At 42.1% G+C, this 19029-nt stretch overlaps 1 long non-coding RNA gene across 1 annotated transcript in view; it reads left to right on the forward strand.

Annotated features, from left to right (window-relative positions):
• Nucleotides 1-5782: 5782 nt before the first annotated feature.
• Nucleotides 5783-19029, forward strand: part of LOC119422049 — an 18640-nt gene continuing 5393 nt past the window's right edge. The window contains exons 1-2 of the long non-coding RNA XR_005187394.1: nt 5783-5904; nt 6228-6277. This is a non-coding gene — a long non-coding RNA (uncharacterized LOC119422049). The remainder of the gene's footprint in view (nt 5905-6227; nt 6278-19029) is intronic.

A 19029-nucleotide genomic window follows, 5' to 3' on the forward strand; every position in this document is an offset into this window, starting at 1 on the left:
CCTTGGCCCTCTTAATACCAGCAACCAGCTCTTTTCTTGTCCTACTCAGCTCCTCTGAGTTTCCAGACCTGAAGGCAGTGTTCCTGGCTTCCAGCAGGGTACGCACCTCTGCATTCAGCCAAGGTTTTCTGTTTGGGTAGCTTTTAACATTTCTGATAGTGGAGACTGTGTCAGTACATGTACTAATGTAACCCAGAACTGAGGATGTGTGTTGGTCAAGATCAAGCGAACCTCTATTTTCAGCAGCTTCTTTGAAAACCTGCCAGTCTGTTCGATCAAAACAATCTCTCAGTATGGGGCCACTGTCCTGGATCCAGCATTTAACTTTTTTTTGTACCGGTCTGGAGCGTCTCAGCGGGGGCATGTAAGCAGGAGCCAGGAAGATTGAGATGTGGTCTGACAGTCCTAGGTGGGGGCGGGGTTCGGCTTTGTATGCATCTTTTACGTTCGTGTAAACACGGTCCAGCGTGCGGTCTCCACGTGTCGGAATCGCCACATGTTGATTAAAGCTCGGGAGACAGTCCTTTAGATTCACGTGGTTAAAGTCTCTGGCTACAACGTAAAGAGCCTCGGGGTGTTTGCTCTGCAGCGAGCTGATGATTTCATGTAGCTCCTACAGTGATTCATTAGCATTAGAGTCCGGAGGAATGTAAACAACTGTGATAAAAGTCACTGTGAACTCTCGGGGTAGATAATGTGGCCGACATTTCACTGTTATTTGCTCCAAAGCCTTCGAGCATGAGCTATTTACAACAGTAGAGTTCGTGCACCAACTTTTACTCATGTAAATGCATACTCCGCCTCCCCGTGATTTCCCCGTTAGCTCGCTGCAGCGGTCTGCTCGAAAAAAAAGTCTGTCATCCAGCTGGAAGACTGAGTCCGGCGTTTCACTTATAATCCACGTTTCCGTGAGGCAAAGCACCGCACACTTCTTCATCTCTTCTGAGGCGCCCGCTCTCAGACGAAGTAAATCCATCTTGTTGTCCAACGAGCGGACATTCGACAGAAAGAGCGACGGCATGGGGAGTTTACCGGCTTTAGCGTTAGCTCGTAGCCTCACCATAACCCCCGTCCGGCATCCTCTCCTCTTAAGCCGGGAGCAGCGCTTCCTCTTCTGCCCGCTGGAACGCCTCTGCTGCAGCTTCCAGGTAGATGACTTTAAGATCTGCATTCTGCCGAGCGTAGTTTTGAGTTTGTTGCTGATTTCTGCTATATTTCGTGGCAAATCCGCTCCTATTCTCATCAGTTCGGTTCGGCTATAGTTCACACGCATAAATCGCGCGGAGTCAGGCACAGAGTCGATATCAAAACTTCTAAAAACTGGGATGGTACCGGGAGCCTGTGAAGCTGCAACTGCTCTGAGCGCGGCCATCTTGTGAATGTAGAGAAATGTAGAGAAATGATTAAAGAAAATATTAAAGATATTGAAGATTTAAATGAATGTAGTGAGTCACGTGGGTACGTGTCACTAGTTGTAGTATGACAAATATATGAGATATATGCATACAATTTTCACGAGTTCTTCATCTTTCTGACTGTGTAATGCCGTGCATTGAATTTAACAGAAATGCGAACGAGAGACGTTATTATCTTTGACCCATCAAATGAATGTGGTCATTTATTTTCAGAATCAAAGCTTAACATCAAACATTTACATTAATTTGGCAAAATATGAAAATAATAACAGACAAGTTTCACAGAAAATGAGCATCGATCACTCGGCGGTGAACGAGGACTTTGCTTCAGATATTTCTAAAATATCTGTACTGGTTTTGTGAGAGAGAGAAGAGTTTAAGATGAAATGGAGATTTATCTTACAGAGAACTATGTGAGGGAATTAATATCTGTAGACCAGAACGTGCACGCTTCATCAGATCTCAGCTCGCCTCCGGTACACTTTAGTCGAAGAAGAGACCGTTACCTGGTTGATGATAGATCAGCTCGATAGAGAATCCTCCAGACCTTTCAGCGTCTCCGTTGAGAGCTGCTGAAATCCTTAGATAGTCGTGCGTGGGTTGTTCAAACAGAAGTTATAATTCTAAACGTCTCTGACTCTCCTGAATTCTCGAATTCTCTTCCATTCACTTCACCATTCTCCATGAATTCTTCATGAATTCTAACAAATTCTAACCTGAACTGGGAAGTTGCCACATTTTAAATGGGTCGACTTCCGGTTCAATTTAGAGCTTTCTGATTCGTGGATGTACCAGAAAGAGGTGTGTTTTTTGACGTAAGGTATTATCAAAAGTCGAGGTCAGGGAATGAATTTGTTTTCAACATACAGAAAAGATTATTGCAGAATACCAGACTTTTTGGAGCCTCACTCTGTTGTATCTTTCCAAATAGTAAAACATGACATCCCATTTTCAGTAAACATTTAGTTGACCGAAGCTTCAACTTTCACATACTTACGACAGCTTGCTCATTGAAGACAGAAAATCAAGAAATACATATTAACCTGATTTCTTCTTTGAATGAGGAATAAAAATCATTACTTACTGTTTATGTAAAATAAAATGAGTAGTTCTTTTTCAACCTGTAAGCATTGAATGGAACTAACACAATTTGATTATCAAACATTTGTAAAACAGTAATGATTATAGAGGATTGTCTTTTCTGCTTGATTAATTCAAGAAAGAAAGTCATCAGATGGCTCAGACTTATTCAGATCAATGAAAATAACAGTCTCTGTCCATCTGATAGATTTGAGGTCATCAGGGTCAGATCAGGGCCAGATCAGGTTCACTACATGAAAAAATTAACAACAATAATTATACAGACTGCAAATAAAACGATTCCAAAAAGTACAGGCAGTAGAATTAAAAAGAATGTTCCTTGCTGGGATGAGGAAGGTAAAAAAGCTATTAAAGACAGGAATAAAGCATTAAAACAACTAAAAGTTCAACATACAGTTGAAAAGTTAATATATTATAAAAAGAAACAAGCAATTGTTAGAAGAACAATAAGAAAAGCAAAAAGAGAATACTGGCAAAAATGCTGCTCTACCACAGGGAGAGAAACAAAATGATCAGATGTGTGGGGGATGATGAGGAAGATGAATGGAATAACTAGGAAATATGAAATCCCAATAATCAAACATGAAAACACTGTTGCAATAAACAATCTAGACAAAGCAGAATTATTAGTTAAAACTCTGATTAAAACACACAGTTCACATAATATCTCAGAGAATGTTAAGAAGTTGAGGGACAATACATTAAAAAACATCCAAATATAGTCAACAGAAAACCTGTCAATGGAGGAAGATGGACCTATAACATTATTTGAATTAAATAAAAGCTCTAATGAATACTAAACAATCATCCCCTGGAAAATATATTTGTTACAATATGTTAAAACATTTGGGTGAGAATTCTATTAAAGTAATATTAATTTTGTTTAATTTAATTTGGGATAGTGGTCAAATACCAAACTCATGGAAAAATTCAATAATAATTCCAATATTAAAACCAGGTAACGATCATTCAAATCCTTCAAACTATAGACCAATTGCTTTAAATTCACAACTAGGAAAAACTATGGAAAACATAATCACTGAAAGGCTATATAGTTATTTATAATTTAATCATCTTCTATCACCAAATCAAAGTGGATTCAGGAAAGGGAGAAATACAACGGACCCTGTGTTATGTCTTGAGTCTGAGATAAGAAAAGCTCAAACTAATAAAGAATCAGAAATTACAGTCTTTTTTCATATAGAAAAAGCTTCTGATACACTTTGGAAAGAAGGTTTATTAATAAAACTAGAAACACTTGGGATGAAAGGAAAGCTATTTAATTGGATAAAAAAAATTCTTATTTAAAAGAACAATAGAAGTTCGAGTGGGAAAGGAATTCTCAAATAAATATATTGTGGAGAATGGTACACCTCAAGGGAGTGTGTGTAGCCCACTACTGTTCTTAATAATGATCAATGATATATTTGATAAAATAGATCCTGGAATAAGTAAATCTTTATTTGCGGATGATGGAGCTTTGTGGATTCGAGGTCGCAATCTAAAATATATTAGGAATAAAAAGCAAAAGGCAATTAATGAAGTTGAAGTATGGTCCAATAAATAGGGTTTTAAGTTTTCAAGTACAAAATCTCAGACTATCTGCTTTTCTAAAAAACATAAAACTATTTCTTTAAAACTATATGATCAAAACCTTGAACAGGTTAAAGATATAAGATTTCTAGGAATGATTTTTGACGAAAAACTTACTTGGAAGCAACATGTTGATAAAGTTAGAATAAAATGTAAAAATGTTAATAATATACTACGTTGTTTAGCAGGAAGGGAATGGGGAGCAACTAGGAAATCTTTAATAAATATATATCAATCTCTTATGAGATCAACAATGGATTATGGCAGCATCAGTTATTTGGCAGCAGCAGAAACAAATTTAAAGTTTCTTGATATAGAACAATCAAAAGCACTCAGAATATGCAGTGGAGCTTTTAGAACGTCACCAATTGCGGCTTTACAGGTAGAAATGGAGGAAATGCCTTTAAGACTCAGAAGATTAAAACAAATGTTGGTATATTGGGTTACTGTTAAAGGACATAATCAATCTCATCCTATTCATAAAATCTTACAAGAATGTTGGGAGCATCAAAAAACTGATATCTATAGTTTTGGCTGGATAGGGAATATAAAAGCAGAGTATGCAGGATTACATGAATTAAACATATGTCCAACAGTTGTTCTTCTAACATTCCACATTGGCTATTTACTAACCCCTCTGTTGATCTATCTTTACACCAATTAATTAAAAATAAAGGAAAGCATATCTCAGAACATTTATTAGTGCAACAATTCATCAATAAACAATATGGGAATAAGATTATAATATTTACAGATGGCTCGAAAGATCTCGAGTCAGGACGTACTGGAGAGGCAATATTCATACCAAGCCAAAATATAGAGATAAAGAAAAGAACAACCGATAATTTGACAGTGTACTCAGTAGAATTATTAGCAATACTTATGGGTTTAGAGTGGATAGAAAAACATAATGATAAAAAATATGTAATAGCATCAGATAACATGGCAGCTTTATTAAGCATCAATTCAAATAACTCAAAAAGAAAAGACATAATTGACAGGATCCACCACATTTTATATACACTTGACATGAGGCAGATATCTGTAGACTTAAGACTAGAGGGTAATGAAGGTGCGGACTTTCTAGCAAAACAGGCAGTAAAATTAATAAATATTAATTATGACATACCACTATGTAAAGACGAATGTAAAATGATAATAAATACATATATTAAGGAAGCATGGCAGGAGAACTGGGACATAACTGACACAGGAAGACATTTACATAACATACAGGAAAAAGTAGGTTATACAAGAAAAACTGGAAGTAACAGGAGATTAGAATCAATAATTACTCGAATTAGAATAGGACACACTGGACTTAATAAATATTTGAAAATAATAGGTAAACATGCAACAGGACTATGTAACAAATGCACCAGCAGTCTCCCTGAAACAGTACAGCATGTCATTATGGAATGCCCTGGGTATAACGCAGAAAGAAAGCTTCTCCAAAAAGAAATAAATAAAATTAATATTCAATTTACATTTAGATATGTTTTTAGTAGTAACATCAGCAAAGTTAAAAACCAAATTGGTATTTTCTTGAGGGATACAAACTTAATGGAAATAATTTAGTTGAGGTGCTAAATTAATTTCACAGAATTAGTTTTTTTTTTAGTTTTTTTTTTTTATATATCTCCTGTCCACACTCCAGCTCAGTAGGTGGCGGTAATGCACTTTACGTTGGTCTGTCAACCGCCAAAACACAAAACGAGAAGAAGAAGAAGAAGAAGAAAGTATCAATAGAAGAAGAAGAAGAAAAAAAGTTACGCGATCGAAGCTACGTAACCTTGTATGTATCTTCGTGATTTATTTCAATTACTAATGAAAAAAGGCTTCTTCTGAGTGAAAGAGTTTATTGTGTGATTTAGTTTCAAGTTGCTGCTGCCAGAGGCTTGTAACGCTGCAGCTTATTGTATGTTAGCATCTGAAGCTGTTAGCATCAGTAGATGTTAGCAGCTGTAGATGTTAGCAGCTGTTAGCAGCTACGTTTCGTGCTTGGGTAATGTAGGCCCCATTAACGACTTGTTTGGTACAAACACTGTACTGTACATAAACACATGTTAGCTCTCGAAGCTGTAACGCTACCAACATTCTGCTCATCTGTTTCCACAGGAAGTTTCAATCTCGCCCCCACATCAAAAGATTAGAGAACTTTTGTGTTGGTAAGTTAAATAAAAATAAAACTACTGTGCGTTTTTCTTGTTTTGACTAGTTGATTGGTGCCTTTCTTGCTGGTCTATATTCAAAAATGATTTTAATGTACGCCTGTGAATATGGATCAATAATATTTTGTCACAGTTTTGTGTTTTTTTTTTTTTTGTATTTTCATTTTGTGAAAATAAGGATGCAAATCTCTGTGTCTGGTGATTTGAATCCGATTTTTGGTGTCACGAGTTGATTCGGAAATTATGTTTCTATTGAAATGGTCACAAATTTTGTTTAAATTGTGTAATTGACGATATGAAAAGATTATACAAAAATGTAAACAAATAGAACATTCATTTAAAACAATAATTTTAGGTTCCTTACTGTATCAAATCTTTTTGCATAATTTTATATTCTACCAAAAATAGGAGCAAATATAGAAGTGCATAAAATCAGTAACATAAATTACCAGTATTGGATTAGCTTAGCTACTTGGCTTTCTCTATCCATCCATTATCTTTACCCACTTCTTCCTTTATGGGTTGTTAAAGACGGACGGGAGCTGGACACTGGATCCGGAAACCCCCTCCAGCTCATGTCTTTACCCCCGGCTCGAACCTCCTTCAGAAGTGGCAACTCATGCTAACAAATAAATCAAGGAAACATCCATTGAGTTTTACCAATTATATTAAACAAGGCAGGAGAAGATTACAATTTCACAGCGCTGAACTCCCTGGACTGTGATGCGCTCACAGAACCGGAAGAGCCCCCAAGTCCCGTGTCGTCACTCATTTATGGGGTCCTAGACTCCACCTTGCGCAGAAGGGGAGCTCAACCTGTCAGCGTGTGAGGGGGCATAACTAAGTGTGGTTTCATGTGGACTGACGTGTTAGGAAAACACGAGACGGTGTTCTATTTCGTATAGGCTTCGCCCTTTAAGGCCTTCGCTTTAGTGGGTTTATCCCGTTATGTGGAGCATAAGCACTGAAAAAATTTAGTCCACGCCCACCTGCTGTGTGGGCCCCACCCGGTCCGTATAAATTACGTTAAGGGCGGGAAATCGGCTCCCATTTTTTCTTCATCGAGCTAATTAGCACTGTCAGAAGAACAAAGAAGGAAAATTGTGTAAATGACCAACCTTTGTTAAGGATGCTTGGCCCGGCAGTCGACCTCCGGTCGTCCGGTGAGTTCTCCTCCCCGAGGAGAAGCTGACGAGCAGTCTTATTTCAAGGTATGCGCCGAGGAATATTTCTCAGTGACAGGTCACTACACGCTGGACAACGCCATCTTGTAATTTTTTCCTCTTATCGCCGACCCTCGGAGCGAATCGGATGGTTCCTCCGGGACAGGCGTGCTCAGCTGCAGCCCCCGCTGCTCATTCCCTCCTGGAGAGCGTAGTGTCGGTGGAGGGGGGCTGAGTGAATGCTCACCCCATCCCACCTCGTTCGCATCGGCGATCACACCGCTCCCGGCCGACGGCGCCCTCAGGGGTTGCCCGGCGTAACCCAGGAGGAGGCTGACATGATGGGACCCCTTTTTTTCTATCAGTTCGGATGATCCGGCGGGAAGGTTGTTTACCGGGCTCCATTCCGGCCCAACGTCTTGATCCATATGGCCTCGTGTTCCAACAGGACGTCCTACGGGCGCGGCCACAGACGGTTCTTTCCTGGTAGATTGGGGGAGCCGGTCTCTAGTCCGCACCCATCACCAGAGTGGAGGGGTTCACCGAGCGGGGCTATCCCTCGGTAACCCCCCTTGAGCCAAGCCTCGCGGAAGCTTTCGGAGCGAAGCTGTCCAGGTTGGATCAGCGTCCCGTCCCTCCTGGGAAACACGACCAAACGGTGACCACGCTCTCCAATCGAGCCCATCAATGTGCTTTTCAGGCAGTCGCAGCTAACAACAACGTGGCGCTGCTAGCAGTTAGCATGTGGGAGCTGGAGGCCGCAGACCTGCCTTAGGAGACCAAGAACTCCCTCTGTAAGGCAGCCTACGCCATCCTCAGTATGTGTGCCTCTTCTACGGTTTGCCTGTCCAGGATTGCAGCGTGGATGACGATGATTCAACATCCACCTAGCTCCGTCACTCTCCCTCGCTGCCGGAGAAACTGCACAAAGACCTGATGGAGGGCCCCATCACGGCGGACACGCCGTTCAGGAGCAGCTTCAAAACCACGCTGGCAAACTCGAAGCAGTCGGAGGAGGTGCCAGAGGCCGTGCACCACCTCATCAAGCCGCGCGGCTCATCCCGGCCATGGCGGCGGCGTCTTGCTCAGCTCCACCACCAGCCCCGCCCGTCAGAGTTCAGCCCTCTTCATCCCGGCAACCTGCAGTTCAGCGTTTCCCCAGAGATCGCCTACAAGACAGCGCTCTGGGCAAACAAATCCCAGAGCTCAAAGGGGAGAAGTTTTAAAAAAATGACGGTCTACGGAGGGTGTGTGTAAAAGTGACACGAAAGTTGAAATAAATCATCATTCAATGATCGAAGTGTCTGTTTTTAGCCAGTCTGTAAGCTCGGATGACCTCACAGCGGCTGCGCACACATCCTCCACACATAATGAGCCTGTGTCCTTTAATAAAGGTTTTTTAAAACTCACCGCCGCTCCAAGACATGACGAGTCAATCACACGACACAATGGTAAGCAAAATAACTTGTTGTCAATCCGAGCTGCACGATCCTCACCCAAGCGGTGTCAAATGCGCACTCGTGCAATGAAAACAGTCTTCATCCAACGGCGCTACGTTGATGGCGCACACACACAGCTGCCCGGCGCTCACCGGCTCACATCGGTATGAATGTGGGACCGCAGGCCGGGTCGGGTGGAGGTCCTCGCTCTCACAAGAGCAACACACGCCTCACCGAAGCAAACGCGAGCAGCCGTCACCCATCGCGTCTCTGCACTCGGCAGCTCACGGCAGCATAAGCGTGAGACGAACAAACCCGGTGACGAATCCCGCCTCCGGCGGGAGCAGTGCGCGTCCCTCCGGCGAGAGCGGCGCGCGTCCCTCCAGAGAAAACGTGTGCTCCCGCGGGGCTCTCAGCCTTCACTCCAACAGCACGGCGTAGATGAAGTCACGCCCTCCGCCTCTCAACGTTCGCACAGCGACGTTGAACGCGCAGCCCCACGGCGTCATCAGCTGTCACACGCTTCGCCTCAGCACACACCGGCCCACCTGTACATGAAGGTTGGTCCGCGGTTCGAATGCAGCGCACGGGCGCGTTCAGAGCCTTTTTTTCGAGGAAGCCTCGCCTTGGGTCACGCGGAAGACATTCCCGCGACGCATGACAGCGGTTGAGGGGCGGACTGGTGACAGCCGTACAAAACACGATGCATCACTTAAACGCACGTTCACTCCACGAACGTTACGTAGAGTGGCTAAAACATGCTCGCCGGTCAGATGGATGGACAAGGTGTTATGCAAATAGTTACAGTTTGCAACACGACCCCCTCCGTTCAGAAGAGTTATAGAGACGGTCCTGTCATCACCAGACCAAATCTCATCCCTAAATGCAGAAGTTCAAGTGCTTCTGATAAAAGTAATCTCCAGGGTTCCCAACGGAGAGGAAAACACAGGGTTTTACTCACGTTACTTCCTGGTTCCCAAACGGATCGGAGGGATGAGATCGATTTTGGATCTGTCAGTCTCAACAAGGCGATCATGGACAGACCGTTTTTTCACATGTTGACAACCAGTCAGCTGTTGAACAACATCCAGAGAAATGCATACCGATCATCCCAAAACACAGAAAATTCCTGCGTTTTCTCCTTTCAGGGGATGAAGTATCAGTACAAAGTGCTGCCGGTCGGGTATTCCCTCGCGCCTCGTACGTTCTCAGTGTGTGGAGACAGCCCTGCATCTGTTACACAGAGCAGAGATGAGAGTTTTGGTCACGCTCCAGACAGGAAGCAGTGATGCAAGCTCAGGTGTTGACATCACACCTGTCACATCTGAGTTTTTTGCCATAAATTGGAAGAAAAGCTCAATTTTCCCGGCCCAGACAATTGTTTATCTGGGAGTGGAGTTAGATTCAACCACCATGAAGGCTCGTTTATCACAAACGAGAATTGACACTTTTAGAGACCAGCTCCGCCACGTAAGACCTGGCAGAGTGGTAACAGCTGTCCCTGTCATGAAGCTGTTAGGAATGATGTCATCAGTTCACACAGTGGTCCCGCTGGGTTTATTACACATGAGACGCCGCCAGAGGTAGTTTGTGCGTCTGCGTGTGGATCCAGTAAAACAAAGAGACGGATGATCACTGTCCCTCCCTCCGTGAGAGCAGACCTCTGACACTGGGGAAACACCCTGGTTCTGTCGGAGGGAGCCTCCGTCAGCAGACCAACGTCACGTGTCAGTCTTCATGGACGGCGTCGCTGTCAGGCTGGGGGGGGACATGCCTATCTCAAGCAGTAGGGGCACTGTGGCCCATCACACATCAGCCCACATAAATGTTTTTGGAGTGTGTCACGGTGCTGAATGTGATTCAGCACTTTGCTCCCGTGCTACAGAACCAACATGTATCGATTTACACAGACAACAAGGTGACTGCTGCGTACATAAACCAGCAGGGGGGTATGCGCTCAGTCCAGATATTACACATTGCACGAAAGCTACTGTGTTGGGCTCACCAAAATCTGCTCTCCATCAGAGCAGTTTACATACCCAGTGTTCTGAACAAGGGGCAGATGTGATGTCCAGGGACGGTCCACGTCACGGGGACTGGACTCTCTATCCAGGCCTGATGGCTCAGACGCGGCAGAAATTTGGCAAAGCAGCTGTGGACCTGTTTGCGACACGAGAGAACGCTCAGTGTCAACTATGGTTTTCCTTGAGACCGCGAGACAAACCACCACTGGGGATGGATGCATTTCCCTACAGCCCATGGTCCAAAACGCTTCTGCACGCGTTTCCTCCACCTCCTCTGATTTTACGGTTTCCTGAACCGAGTTCAGGAGGAGGGATTGACAGCTCTCCTGGTGGCACCCTAGCGCGTGAACACACCATGGTTCTCAGCCCTACAACGCCTGCTGTTGAGGCGCCCGTGGAAACTGCCATGAAGGGAGGACGCTCTCCTCCAAGGGGAGCGATCAGGAGTTACCCAGAAATAGGCCAGCACCTGTGGATCCGGCCATTGAGCGGTTCCGCTTAGAGAGGATGGGTCTCCCTCAGGAGGTAGTGCGCACAATCCAGGGTTCACGTGCTGCATCTACCACAGCACTGTACACATCAAAGTAGACAGTTTTTTTCAGCGCTGGTGTACAGAGAAAGGTGTAGAGGCCACCTCATGCCCATTAGGCGGCGTGTTGTTTTTTCTACACAGCTGATGGACAGGAAGTTGGTTTTTCAGCACGATTAAAACGTACGCTGCAGTCATCTCTTTCTGCCACGAAACGTTAGGAGACAGAACAGCTTTTAATCACCCGCTGATGAAGCGGTTTCTAAAAGGCGTACAGAGACGCAGGCCTGCTTCACGCCCACTTGTGCCACAGTGGGAGTTAACGCTGGTCCTGCGAGCCCTGATCAAAGCTCCATTTGAGCCTCTGGATCAGGTTCAAATTAAATTCTTGTCTCTTAAAACAGCTCTGCTGTTGGCTTTTATCATCCGCTAAGAGGGTGAGTGATTCATCTGCCCTCTCTGTCGCTCCGTCATGTCTCAGAATTCAGGTTGACGGTGGTTCAGCTGATTTAAGACCAAACCCAGCTTTTATGCCTAAAAACATCACAAGCTCTTTTAAATCAAGAGCGATATCGTTAGAGGGGTTTTTTCCCTCCCCCACACAGATCAGAAGAAGAAGCATCTTTCCATCTTCTCTGTCCGGTGCGGGCATTGACGGGTTACATAGTGCGCACGGCTGTAATGCGCCAAACTCAACATTTGTTTGTGCATTATAGAGATGCACCTGCAGGTCGCCCGTTATCCCCCCAGCGCTTGTCACACTGGCTGTGTGAGGCCTCCTTCTGAAGCCTACAGAGCATCAGTTTTTAGAGCCTCTTGTCAACCTCAGGGCGCACTCGACCAGGGATATCGCATCTTCGACTGCATTGCATAATGGTATGACAATGCAGGATTTTTGCACTGCGACTGCGTGGTCAACACCCTGTTCATTCATTCGCTCTTTTCTATGTGATGTGACGGCCCGTTCCATGACACATTCTGTCCTTAGTGCTCTAACAGAATGAATATTGTTGTCTTCATGGAACTCTGTTTAAGCTCACATCTGTCTGCATGCTTCACAGTGTGAGTTGTTTATCAGTCACAAGTTGTGTCTGTTATTTTGGTTCTATTGTCACTAATCCGTTCATGACTAGTGTTACCAATCAGTTCATTTGATTAATAATCAGTCATTTGTTATTATTAATCGGTCTATACTGCTCAGCCATGAACGCATAGTTACACAACATGCGTCTGTGCATGGCTCACATAATTACGCAATGCGTAATTACGCACATAGGGAGCTGAGTGACAAGATGTTTTTTGGGCAAGCTTCTGCTTCATACTGTGTTCGAATGGACCCAGTGAGGCGAGGACCACATCTGCTTCGCCCTTTACCCACTAAAGCGAAGGCCTTAAAGGGCGAAGCCTATACGAAATAGAACGTTGGTTACGTACTGTAACCCCAGATTCTATGAGTATAGGTGTAGCCCTTTAAGCGTCGGGCCTCACTGGCTCCTAAATGGCTGAAGAAAAAGCTATTTGGGAGCCGATTTCCCGCTCTTAACGTAATTTATACGGACCGGGTGGGGCCCACACAGCAGGTGGGCGTGGACTAAATTTTTTCAGTGCTTATGCTCCGCATAACGAAGGCCTTAAAGGGCTACGCCTATACTCATAGAATCTGGGGTTACAGTACGTAACCAACGCTTTAAAGCCTTCCTACGTGTGGCAAGCTGATTAAACTATTTCTTGACAGATATTGAATTATCAGGGAGACTCTTAAGAGTTTACTGGCCCAGTTTAACCCAGTCAGAACCGGGTCATAATTTCATTATAATCCCATCTCTGAGCAGATCAAAACATAAGACCAGTCTAAATAGGAAATATCTTAACAACTCCCCCTGGGCGAGAGTCCCCAAAGGGGTTCTCTCGCATAAAAACTCCCAGTCCAATACCGCCAGATAAGCAAGCAATTAATCACTTTCCTCTGGTTGAATGTGAACTACTCCTTATATGTTGGCGGGAGATGCCTACAGGCTACAGCGTGCGACCCGACCACCTCAGGTCAAATAAGACGGCTAACGTGTGACCTGCCAGCCCTCAGGCCGCCTGACCCAGCATCTGGACATCTGCCTAGGAATTCAGCCTCTCCCAGGTGTGGTCGTATACATAATGGAAATTTCTAACATTTGTCTAAGTCAGTTTCTCTAAATGTGATTTAATAGTTGCAGGAAGCGCCCTAATGCAAGTAAAGCGTTCTTATCTAAAAATGTAAATCAGTTTTGTAGTACCTAATCTTCCTTTTTGACTCCAAGGGCAGGCCTGGTCCATCGTGTCCATCTAAAAAAAAGAAAAAACTCTGTGCCTCCTTCCCTTTTTCAATCGTGCCGTCCCATTTTATTTGCAGAGTGCTACCGGTATGTTTAGCCTGTCACAGCTAAAAAATGTGTTTGTGTGAATAACATCCAAACATTTTAAACATGTTTTAACGTGCATATGTATGTAAATAACAGAACCTGCCAACTCCCTCTGGTGATTTGTGATTTAATATAAAAACATTCGTAATTAACCAACAATTCCATTTACCCATGCCACCTTTTAATTTAATATCAATTTGGATTGAAAAGTGTCATAAGTTCACCCCCTGGAAAATCTATTATTATAAAAACCCATTTTATGTATTTATTAAACTCCTCTTCAATGGTCCAGCTGTAAAAATGTGTTATTTCATAGAAAACAACGTCAAAGATTAAGTTTATCATCGCAATTGCACCATCTAGTGGCGTTATTTCATCATGATCAGCTCTTAAAACTTGCACAAAAAACGCATTAAAATGTCATTTTTACCCATGTCTTCACACATAAAATAGTCATTAAATAAACAAATCATCAAGTAATAATTAAAAGGTAATATTTAGCTCAGTACCATGCAAAAGTGTCTTGTTCAACCATGTCAATTTTAAGAAAAACATCATCACAACGCTCCATAACACTGTCAATAAACTGCAAACGTTAATTTTAAACCCATCCCATAATTAGTCAGTCCATCAATCATCTCATCTCTCAAAGTAGTTGTAGAAGACCTGTCACCCAATTAATGCCGAGTTCAAAAATCAAATTAACCATAATTCTAAAGTACACATCTGTACTTAATTGTTAAAAATTTACCCAGAACTTAGCTTCATATTATCTGTTTAATCTCCTTAATAATCATCAGTGTTTGACTTCTACCTCGTTGGGTTGTAACACACTACTAGGAGGGGCCACTTAGTTATAACATCCTGAAGTTTACTCTAAAAATCCTTTGTTTCAAATAAAAATGGTAAGTTCTCTCCTCCCACATTCAACTAATCAGTTTTGGGATTTATTAACAGATAGGAAATTTGTAACTCTACTTTCAAAATATTGCTTTATATCCATAATAGCAGTTGTTTTAATTTATCTTTCAAAAATCCCCAAGACTTAGCTTCACATATAATCACATCAGTAATTGATTAGCATTGTAAACACAACCTATAAATATTTGTAATGTCAAAACAGTGTTCTATAATCATTTCAGTACATGTAAAAATCCCAAAACTCTAGGTCTATCAATAATTATTTATTAACTCATAGCTTAATAAAAATCAGCAAGTTCACTGTGTCACAGTGTTTAATTGGCTAGAGATATATTTTAAAGACGCTCCTCCATCTATGTTTAAAGGTAAATTCAGAAAATAGAAAACCCTTCACTGTGCGGGTAACGTTAATTAGATGTTAATAATGATAAGTGATGTTAATTTGATGTTACTTAAACTGTCAGCCAGATCAGTATGAATCTGAAAGAACCCTCATTCATGATAAATGATAACACCCTCATTTGGTGCGTGATGTTCTCAGTTCAGGGAGTAGAACCGGTGACTTTTTCCTCCCTGGCACTCCATTCCATTCCCCCTCATCAGGGGCATTTCCTCGGACATCTGTCCGGCCTCCATCATACAAACCCCTGTCATTGCACTCTCCACCTTTCCGTCAGCGACTCGTTTGAAGCTGCATTATCAAGAAAAAAGAACAAACATCCTTCTCCCACAAATATCACAAAACTCCAGTTATCTAACTAAATTTCTATAATTTTCATTATCAATATATAATTATCAATTATCATTCATTCTGGGTAAGTCAATGGTTCATACTCATCTGACCCCACTCTGGGAACGTTGATCACAAACTCACACAGGTGATCCCTGCGTTCACCTTCCCTGGATCTTTTTCATCTTAGGTAACCTGAACAGGTGATAAGAAACAAACACAAACAGCACAAACACCCTGCTGGCAACCAGCCAGACAGAGTCCATCCTTCTACCCATCATCCTATTCCTGTCAAGTTTTACTGAATTGAGTCATCACATTTAGTATTTTATCAGCAACACTTTCGGTTTTTCTTCATGCACCAAATTTCACAAGTCATTATATATAAGCTATAAATCATCTTAGTAGTTGTTAGAATTCATTATTATATATATTCTGTCAGTATCTGTTAAAGAATAATAAAAAGTAAAACTAGTGAAAAATAAAACTAACTCTGTTAGCACTTGCAAAAATCTTACCTGAGATAAAAACATCTATAGCTTTGATTTAATCTGCCTGTAACTCTGTCACTGAACATTGTAAGTGATTTAGAAGTCAAATATCTAGCAAAGTTTTTGATCCTTATATCCATCCATCCATTTTCTTTACCCGCTTGTTCCATTTTGGGTCACGGGGGTCGCCGGTGCCCATGTCCAGCAATCACTGTGCGAGGGGCGGGGTACACCCTGGACGGGTCGCAAGTCCATCACAGGGACACATAGACACAAACGAGACAAACAACCATTCACTTTCTCACTCACACCTAGGGACAATTTAGAGTTTGCTCCTTACATCATATACAATATTCCAGCCTAATTTTTATCCAAAACAACCTCTGACATTTATCTCATCTCATTATAGAAAAATCAATAGTCATTACTTAAAATCATGAATCGCGTCTTTCCTGATCATCAATATTTACTTGTATTCAGTCATCCATAACACTGATACCTCACTGGTTGTCCCATCTGTCCAGTTTACAGTTTTAGGTTCTCAATTCTCCTTATGGCATCTCCTGTAGAGAGAAAAATGGGGGGGGGGGGGGGGGGTGCATACAGCCCCAGCACTGCTCCAGAGACCTGTGAAGGGTTAACGTTGTTCTAGATATACAAATCACATCAATTAAATAATCCTCAAAGATAATCTTTGTTTAACCAGTAATTTTTTAAAGGGACAGGCACCGTTAAAATGAAAATTTCTTTTGAAAACAAAAAATTACCAGTTTTAATCTGCATTTCTTTAATTTACACTAAGACTATATCTTAAAACTGCAGGGCACTTGCTGTGAGATAATTCCAGCTCTCATCACGACTCCTTTAAGACATTCTGTTAAATCTCATATTTAATGTCGACTTGTATTACCGTTTAAAACTGTCCATAATTCAAAGGTGGATCCATTTATCTGTCGATTACTTGAAGGTGAATCTTCACTGGGGTGCATTTTAACATATAGAGTTTGTCTGAAAAGACGATGTCTTTCCATCTCTGTAAAGCTTGAAGCATTCTTTGTGTGTGCGTGTTTGTGTGTGCGTGTGCACATGTGTGTTTTTCAACATGACTCCTATTCAACCAGGCAAAATACCTTTTAGGTCAGACATCCTCAGCAGAGGAGGCCTTTTCTCTGCTGACGAGGCCCCGCACCTCGATTCTAACATGCATGTGTTAATCAGTGTTGCTTTACATGATAGTAAACATTTTATTTATTTATCTAGCTTTTAATGAATATGTGGAAGAAAAATGATCATGTATCCATTATATTTTTGTTTACATTTCTTTTTAATAACTTGTTATTCTTTAAATGTTCATGATGGACTCAGGGTCAATGTCCTAATGTAATCTGATGCACTCTGAAGAAAAGTGAAGAAGCCTTTTTACACAACATGCAGAAGCAGCCCCTCCGCAACAGGAAACATCTGCAGGAAGATAAGAAACGTTCCAATGAGTATCAACCGCTTGCATGCAAACGATCATAAGATGTTCTTCGTTTAGCAGAAGTGAAACATCCAAACTGTCACAATGTTCCAACCACAGAGAAAAACATGTTGTTACAAGATAAGCTTTCCGATGGGAAAAACACACCCACCAACTGAAGCACATTTGGATGTTGCAAACTGAAAATTTCCACTTGCATGAAATTGAATGTCTGCTCATGAAATGTTCGTGTGCTGTGAAAGTATAAATTGTGTACGCCCTCCTCTTGTACTTCAGAGCTCCTCCTCGATCTGCTCAGTCTGCTTTGAGACTCCAGCGAGGACAAGTTCTCCTTTTGCAAAAGAAATAAAAGCCAGCGTTTGATTTTCAAAGTGTCTCCGTTTCCAGCTGAATTTTAGACTTTATTCTTTATCGATGAGAGTCTGATCTTCTTCGAAAAATAATCCAAATGTTTAAATATTATTATTGTCTACTCTCCCCTCCTGAGTCCATATGAGAGCTGTCATCACCTCCAACAGACCCTGCAATTTGATTTATTAAAAATAGGAAACGCCTCAACATTTTACCTCAGGTGAAAATTCATAGCATTGATCATTTCACATGTATGTCAATAACAAACATGGGGGTCACTGTTGCCCATATCCAGCTATCACTGTGCGAGAGGTGGGGGACACCCTGGACAGGTCACAAGTAGGGCTGCAACAACGAATCGATAAAATCGACAAAAATCGATAAAAATCAATGATTAAAAGCGTTGGCAACGAATTTCATTATCGATTCGTTGTGTCGCGCGATTATGCGTCTTTCACGGTGCTGCAGAGCCCGTTTCGTTTTGTTCACGGGCAGTTCATTGTCAATGCTGACTGACTGAATAAAGTTTGGAAAAAAAAAAAACTCTGCAGCGCGAGTTGAACAGAGCGAGGGGGGAGGCAGAGCAGAGGCTGTTTTCAAAGGAAATTAAGTAAATTTTACAAATGACCAACGCAGCGAAAACTGTTTGACCCAAGTCCTTCAAAGAGTGGGAGAACTTCACAAAGATAAAACATGAGAAACATGCCGCTTTGAAAATCGCCGACACGACACGAGAGAATCACGCTGATAAACGTAAACATGTCGGAGTCACGAGCTGCAGCTGATACAACTCTTCATGTGTTGCAGGTGAGTCTCTACAATTTAACACATTGTTCTGTTTCCAAATGAGAAAACGTAACGTCAGTCAGTCTGTAGCTGAAGCTGCTGCTTGTTAAGGTGATAGAGAATGTGTGTTAGTTTTTTTTAAATTTAATTGGTACAAGCAGTGTTAAAATGTGATTTATAAATAAATCTAACACAAAGATAATAATTTAATGATTAAGCTTCAACTTTTAATTTGCTGGCAAAGACTGAAGACACTGCAGGTACGGCAGAATGAATTGCATTTAAACAGGAATTTAAGTAATTTATTACATCTACTCAAATGTGTGTAATTAAGTATTTTATGTGTGTGCGTGCGTGCGTGCGTGCGTGCGTGCGTGCGTGCGTGCGTGCGAGAGAGAGAGAGAGAGAGAGAGAGAGAGAGAGAGAGAGAGAGAGAGAG

Source organism: Nematolebias whitei, chromosome 15 (genome assembly GCF_014905685.2).
Source record: "Nematolebias whitei isolate Nwh7 chromosome 15, NemWhi1, whole genome shotgun sequence".
Taxonomy (NCBI): domain Eukaryota; kingdom Metazoa; phylum Chordata; class Actinopteri; order Cyprinodontiformes; family Rivulidae; genus Nematolebias; species Nematolebias whitei.